Source organism: Hemitrygon akajei, unplaced genomic scaffold (assembly GCF_048418815.1).
Source record: "Hemitrygon akajei unplaced genomic scaffold, sHemAka1.3 Scf000121, whole genome shotgun sequence".
In the NCBI taxonomy this organism is placed as follows: Eukaryota; Metazoa; Chordata; class Chondrichthyes; order Myliobatiformes; family Dasyatidae; genus Hemitrygon; species Hemitrygon akajei.
Window position 1 is genome coordinate 1,684,904 of NW_027332007.1, and position 7,168 is coordinate 1,692,071.

The 7,168-nt window shown below is 43.2% G+C and overlaps 1 pseudogene; it reads right to left on the reverse strand.

Annotated features, from left to right (window-relative positions):
* Positions 1-1,533: 1,533 nt before the first annotated feature.
* LOC140723629 (N-acetyllactosaminide beta-1,3-N-acetylglucosaminyltransferase 3 pseudogene) lies at positions 1,534-2,894 on the reverse strand (annotated as a pseudogene).
* Positions 2,895-7,168: the final 4,274 nt, after the last annotated feature.

The following is a 7,168-nucleotide window of genomic DNA, read 5'->3' on the forward strand; positions in this document are numbered from 1 at the left end:
ATTAAAGGCAAAACTTTTGACAGTGCGGAGGATCAGAGGGACCTTGGGGTCCGAGTCCCCAGAACACACAAAGCTGCTACACAGGTTGACTCTGTGGTTAAGATGGCATATAGTGCATTGGCCTTCACCAATTGTGGGATTGAGTTTAAGAGCTGAGAGGTAATGTTGCAGCTATATAGGACACTGGTCGGATCCCACTTGGAGTACTGTGCTCAGTTATAGTTGCCTCACTACAGGAAGGACATGGAAACCATAGAAAGGGTGCAGAGGACATTTACAAGGATGCTGTCTGAATTGGGGAGCATGCCTTATGAGAATAGGCTGAGTGATCTCGGCCTTCTTCTCCTTGGAGCGATGGAGGATGAGAGGTCGCCTGATAGAGGTGTACAAGATAATGAGAGGCATTGATCGTGTGGACAGTCAGAGGCTTTCCCCAGGGCTGAAATGGCTAGCATGAGAGGGCATAGTTTAAGGTGCTCGGAAGTAGGTACAGAGGAGATGTCAGGGGTAAGTTTTTTTTTACACAGAGACAGGTGAGTTTGTGGAATGTGCTGCTGGCGGAGGTGGTGGAGGCGGAAACGATACGGTCTGTTAAGATACTCCTGGATGGATACATGGAGCTTAGAAAAAGAGGGCTATGGGTAAAGCCTAGGTAGGTCTAAGGTAGGGACATGTTCGGCACAGCTCTGTGGGCCGAGAGGCCCATATTATGCTGTAGGTTTTCTATGTTTCAACTCAGAAGACGGCCACTGGGTTTGTCCAACCTTCCTTTAATTTGCTCTTACTAATCAATCCCAAATGCCGATTGGCCACTAGTTGATTGGTCACCGATTGCTCTATTGCACTGCCGTGAGCTGCCCCTCGGACAATGAGCCTTGTTGAAGTCCCCTCCTCTCCAGATTTCCGATGTCCAGGTTGGCCACTACTCAAAGCTACCGGACTTACCTCTCAGTGATGACCGTGTCAATACCAGCAACATGACACTGGCAACCGAGTACATTATCTTAGACAAGACACCTGCCAAATCTAATGCCACTCCCCTTCGCACTACATATGGACTGCTGCCTATGTGTGCATATTGATCTGTTGTCCCCACATGTTCATTGATCTCTTTCCCTCTCTGCAATGTGAATACCCCAGTTAAAGCCATCTCCTGCGTGTGTGCTTCTATTTGATATGTAGTTACACAGACACACTGCAGGTTGACATTTGAGTACAGAAGTGATGACCATAAGTTTCTCTATTCCTCCAACGCTTAGACAATTCTAGATCTAGATTCTTTGTTGTCCTCACAGTTCCAGTCCAAGAAATACATTTGTCTCTTTCATATTTTGCAAGGGACAAGTAAGAAACGGCAAGAAGAAAATACACAGATATAACTGTTAGTAAAAATTTTATTGGTGGCTTATTATACAAATGCGCCAAGTGAAGATGCTGTACCTATCTGCACGCAATGCAACAAGGACTGCTCACTTGGAATAACTTTACAATTGACTTAAATTGTGGTGCTCCTGACAATGTTGCAATGTCATTATGGGTGCAGTAAGAATTAGGCTGAGTGATGACACCTGACAGCTTTACAAACATTTGTGGAATGTAGAAAGGCACCAACCCTATGAATTAATGTATCCTCCAATATAATTTAGGAATTGAGCTTCTTACATTGCATAAACAACTGATTAACACATGTTTACAAACTGCATTGCATTCCAACAGTTGCTACATGCTCTCATGACTCATGCGGTCCTTTCCGTGGATGCAGACTTCTGGGAAGCATGAACACACTTCAGATTGGCATCATGCACCGCATCCCACATCAGTAGCAGTTCGAAAGGCCGAAAACGGTGCACTAGCAGCAACTCACGGTAATAGCAAGGATTGAAAGAGTCATCTTGGGTTGAAGGAACCCTGATTCCAGCTGTCCTGAATCCGCTATGGGAGTGTGGGGCTAGTCCAGCCTTGGCCAGACACATCCCCAAAAATACATCATCAATGGGGTATAGTTCAAGGTCTTGGGCTATGTGGTAAATGATATGAGCTGTATACACAGACATAAGTATGCCCCCTCCACCAATGTATGGTGGGTACGACTTGATGGTGGTCACTATTTCTGGCACATAATACTTGCTCGACTTCTGGCGTTTGGGCCCAAACCCATAAATGAGACGGCCCACAAACAGGTGTTGGTGAACCTTCATGCCTAGCAAGTAATCAACCATGTTATCGGTGTTGGCAAAGACATCATCATCTCCATTGAAGATGAATTTAGCACTGGGGCAAAATTCACTGATCCACTGCAGCAACTTGTATTGTTTGAGGGTGAGGTTGAAAAAGGTATCCAAGAAATCCCATTGCAGGACATCTCTGTGTTCTCTGTTTTCCATGGCTAACAGCTGATTCAATTTCCTACTTTCTTTTTGGTCAGGAGAGACACCAGAGATAAAGACTCTCTTAATTAGGACCCCATTGAATTCGCGTTCTCTGCCCCAGGTCTTCCTTACCATTTCACGCCGATCCTGGTGGAAAGGGTGAGATTTGATCACCAGGAGCAGGAAGACATTCTGAGATCCTTCTCGACCACCACATTTGTCTGGGACATTTTGAATCATGTTAAATTCTCGACAGTGTTTATACATCAAGAAGTTTTTTATGTGCTCTTTCTCTTGATGAAATGAGGACAGGTGCAGCAATGTCGTGTTCGCGTGGCACTTTGGCTTGAGCACTGATTTAGTTGCATCAGCAGTAACAACCTTGGGCAGATCTTTGCGATGAAAGGTTTCTGCAAGATCATCAGTCTCACGACGTTTGTCATTATCCCAGAACATGAAGAACAATCCAAGAGTAATCAGAACACCCGGCACTACTTTCTCATAGAATCGCCGATGTCCTCCCATCTTTCACCTGAAGTAGAGAAAGATATGGATGAATTCAGAGAAAACTTTATATTTACATGATGCTTGAGAAGAATGAGAAGTTAAGCTATAATGAGGTTCACTAATGCTTTGTAATATTGACCTCAAAATGGTGGTGAGGTAAGGAATAGGCAGGGCCCGTCGCCCTGCTGAAATTTTAATTGACCTGAAGCAGTCCATCCCAGCAGAAAGACAAATTTACCTATAGGATACCAACTCTGTCATTAAACTGAAAATCGCATAGTTTCTTTCTGGGCCTTAAAGGTATATGATTTCAAAGGGTTTATTCCACCTCGCTTCACAGGTCTCATCACTCCTCTCGGGGCTTAAACTGAACTGAGACAAAGAGCAATATAGCACAATGCAGACATTTTGGCCCATGATGTAGCACCGAACTTTTAACCTGCTCCAAGATCAATTGATTCCTACTCTCTCAAATAGCTGTCCATTTTTCTTTCATCCATGTGTCTATCTAAAAGCCTCTTAAATCTCACTGATGCATCTACCCTTATCACTACCCAGGCTGTGCATTCCATACAGCCACCATTTTCTTTTTTTAAAAAAATACTACTTCTGACAAACCCCTATACTTTTCTCTAATCACCTTAACATTATGCCCCCTCATATTAGTCATTTCTACCCTGGGAAAATGTTGTTGGCTCTCCATTCTTCCTAAGCCTCTTACCAGCTTATACGCCTCTATCAAATCACCTCTCCCCACCTCCCCACCCCCAACTTTGCTCTAAAGAGGAAGGTCCCAGCTCGCTCACCATTCAGGTTGAGTTCACAGGTTACTGATACTATGGAAGATGATGTATTATTGACCATTGATTAGTAACTGAATGTATGGCAGTGCAGGGAAGTTAACGTGTTAGCATAGCTACTGAAAACATCTGATTTTCATGGCATTTCAACCTGGTCTATGTATGCCTACAATAGGAGAAACAAAGTGAAGTATACTCAAGGACCTTGGCTTTTTGCTTCTATGTTAACCAGAGAATTGTTTTCAAAGTTAAATTAGCAGTGGCCCACCCACCCTGCCATCCATTGGTCAAGCCACTTTATGAAAGGCTGCAACTAAGGCATAACTAGTTCCAAAGGCAAGGCTAATTCCACTCAGATATTCAGTAGTAAGCAATTGTGACAAGACAGCGAAGCCATCGCAAGCCCACATCTATTGAAGGAAAATGACACCAGCATCACCGATGGCAGGAATTTACGCTTCATGGAGCAGTGAACCTTGGACTCCAGGAGCCCAGAGAAAGCACAGATAACTGATAGCAGAACAGGGCAGATAGTTAGCATGATCCACAATGTGTGTGAGTAAAACCTTGGATGCCAGGAGCCCTGAAAAGACGCCAGTGACTGATAGCAGAACGATGTGTACAAGTAAAACTATTTGCACTGGGATGCAACTTGTGTCACTTTAGAATTATGGAATCCTAGAGTAATGCGATCTAAACAGGCCCTTCGGCTCAACTGGTCCATACCAACCACAGCATCCTCCCTGCTAGTCCCAGTTGTCTAGTTTGGCCCATAACTCTCCAAGTCTCTCCCTTCCATGTACCCGTCCGAATGCCTGTTAAATGTTGCAGTTGAACCCACTTCAACCACTTCCACTGGTAGCTACTTCCGGGTACTCACTGTCCTCCGTGTGCAGAAGTTATCACCAAGGTCTGTTTTCAATTTTTCCCCTCTTCTCTTCTATTTGTGACCTCTCATGTTGGACTCTCCAACTTTCCAATAATGATAATCCACCTTATCAATACCCCTTATGATTTTAAACTTCTGAGGTCACCTCTCATTCTCCAAGGAATAAAGGTCCAGCATGGCCAGCCTCTCTGTAACTCACGCCCTCTAGTCCAAAAAACATCCTCGTAAATCCCGTCTGCACCCTCTCCAACTTGGCGGCGTCTTTCCTATAACAGGGTAACCAAAATTGAAGATAATATTTCAAAAGTGGTCTCAACAAAAACTTATGTAACTGCAAATAATGCCCCGCCCTTAAACTCTACACCATAACTGATGAAGGCTAGCATGCTAAACGCTATTTTTCACCATCTTGCTTTTCAGTGAACTATGCATTTGTTCGTGCCTTGCCATTCACTGTACAAATCCTACTCCATTTGAATGTCTGTCATCCCACATATCACCATATAACAATTACAGCACGGAAACAGGCCATCTCAGCCCTTCTACTCCGTGTCGAATGCTTGCTCTCACCTAGTCCCACGGGCCCGCACTCAGCCCACAACCCTCCATTCCTTTCCTGCCCATATACCTATCCAATTTTACTTTAAATGATAAAGTTGTACCTGTCTCTACTACTTCTACTGGAACCTTGTTCCACACAGCTACAACTCTCCGAGTAAAGAAGTTCCCCCTCCTGTTACCATTAAGCTTTTACCCCCTAACTCTAAACTCATGTCCTTTACCTTGAATCTCCCATACTCTCAATGGAAAAAGCCTATCCACGTCAACCCTATCTATCCCCCTCGTAATTTTAAATACCTCAATTAAGTCCCCACTCAAGCTTCTAAGCTCCAAAGAATAAAGATCTAACTTGTTCAACTTTTCTCTGTAACTTAGGAGCTGAAACCCAGGGAACATTCTAATAAATCTCATCTGTACCCTCTCTATTTTGTTGACAACTTCCCTAAAATTCGGTGACTAGAAAAGTACACAGTATTCCAAATTTGGCCTCAACAATATCTTGTACAATTTAAACATTACATCCCAATTCCTATACTCAATGCTCTGATTTATAAAGGCCAGCAAACCAAAAGCTTTGTTCACCACCATATCCACGAGATTCCACCGTCAGAGAACTATGCGCCATTATTCCTAGATCACACTGTTCTACTGCATTCTTCAATGCCCTACCATTTACCATGTATGTTCTATTTTGATTAGTCCTACCAAAAAGTAGCACCTCACACTTATCAGCATTAAACTCCATCTGCCATCGTTCAGCCCACTCTTCTAACTGGCCTAAATCTCTCTGTAAGCTTTGAAGATCTACTTCATTACTTCATTATCCACAACGCCACCTACCTTCGTATCATCTGCATGCTTACTAATCCAATTTACCACCCCATCATCCAGATCATTGATGCATATGACAAGCAATATTGGACCAAGTACAGATCCCTGAGGCACACCACTAGTCACCGGCCTCCACCCTGACAGTTATCCACCACTACACTCTGGCATCTCCCATCAAGCCACTGTTGAATCCATTTTACTATTCAATATTAATACCTGACGATTGAACCTTCCTAACTAACCTTCCGTGTGGAACCTTGTCAAAGGCCTCACTGAAGTCCATATAGACAACATCCACTGCTTTACCCTCGTCAACATTCCCTTTAACCTCTTCAAAAAATTGAATGTTCTGTCAAACATGAGCTTCCAGGCACAAGTCCATGTTGACTGCTCCTAATCAGACCCTGTCTATCCACATAATTATATATACCATATCTAAGATTACTTTCCATTAATTTACCCACCACTGACGTTACAATTACAGGCCTATAATTTCTAGGTTTACTCTTAGAACCTTTTTTCAACAATGGAACCACATGAGATATACGCCAATCCTCCGGCACCACCACCTATTCTAATGATATTTGAAATATTTCTGTCAGAGCCCCTGCTATTTCTACACTAACCTCCCTTAAGGTCCTAACGAATAACCTGTCAGTTCCCGGAGACTTATCTACTTGTATAACCCTTAATAGAGCCAGTACTTCCTCTTCTTTAAACAGCTCAGGTATTTGTAAAGAAAAGGTGATAGCGGAGTAACACACCGACGGGAGTAACGTGAATAGACCCGTTAGTCAGGAAAGTCATCTGATTGATAAGGTTATTTATTTCCAATAAGTCAACACGAATCTGATGGTGAAATATGTTGTACTCTTTTGGACGTGGTTATGTCCAGTTTGTAATCTCCACATAGTTGTTGTCCTTCATTGTAATGGCCCAAATGTGGACAAATATTTAAGATTGCAGTGTGGAGTTAAATCTGGCGAAAGGGAATGTCCTGTGTTCAAAAGAAAAGATTATTCCAAAATCATAACTTTTCACCAGAGTTCACATGTCCCATCCTGCTACTGTGTCTTTCCTATAAGCCCACAGCGATTTCTGCCCTCAGCTGTCACTGAAGTTTATAGTCTGACAGTAAATTGGTCCCAAAGTACAAAATAATTTCATGCGATGACATCACACGATCTGAACCAGGATGCAGGTCGCGGTTG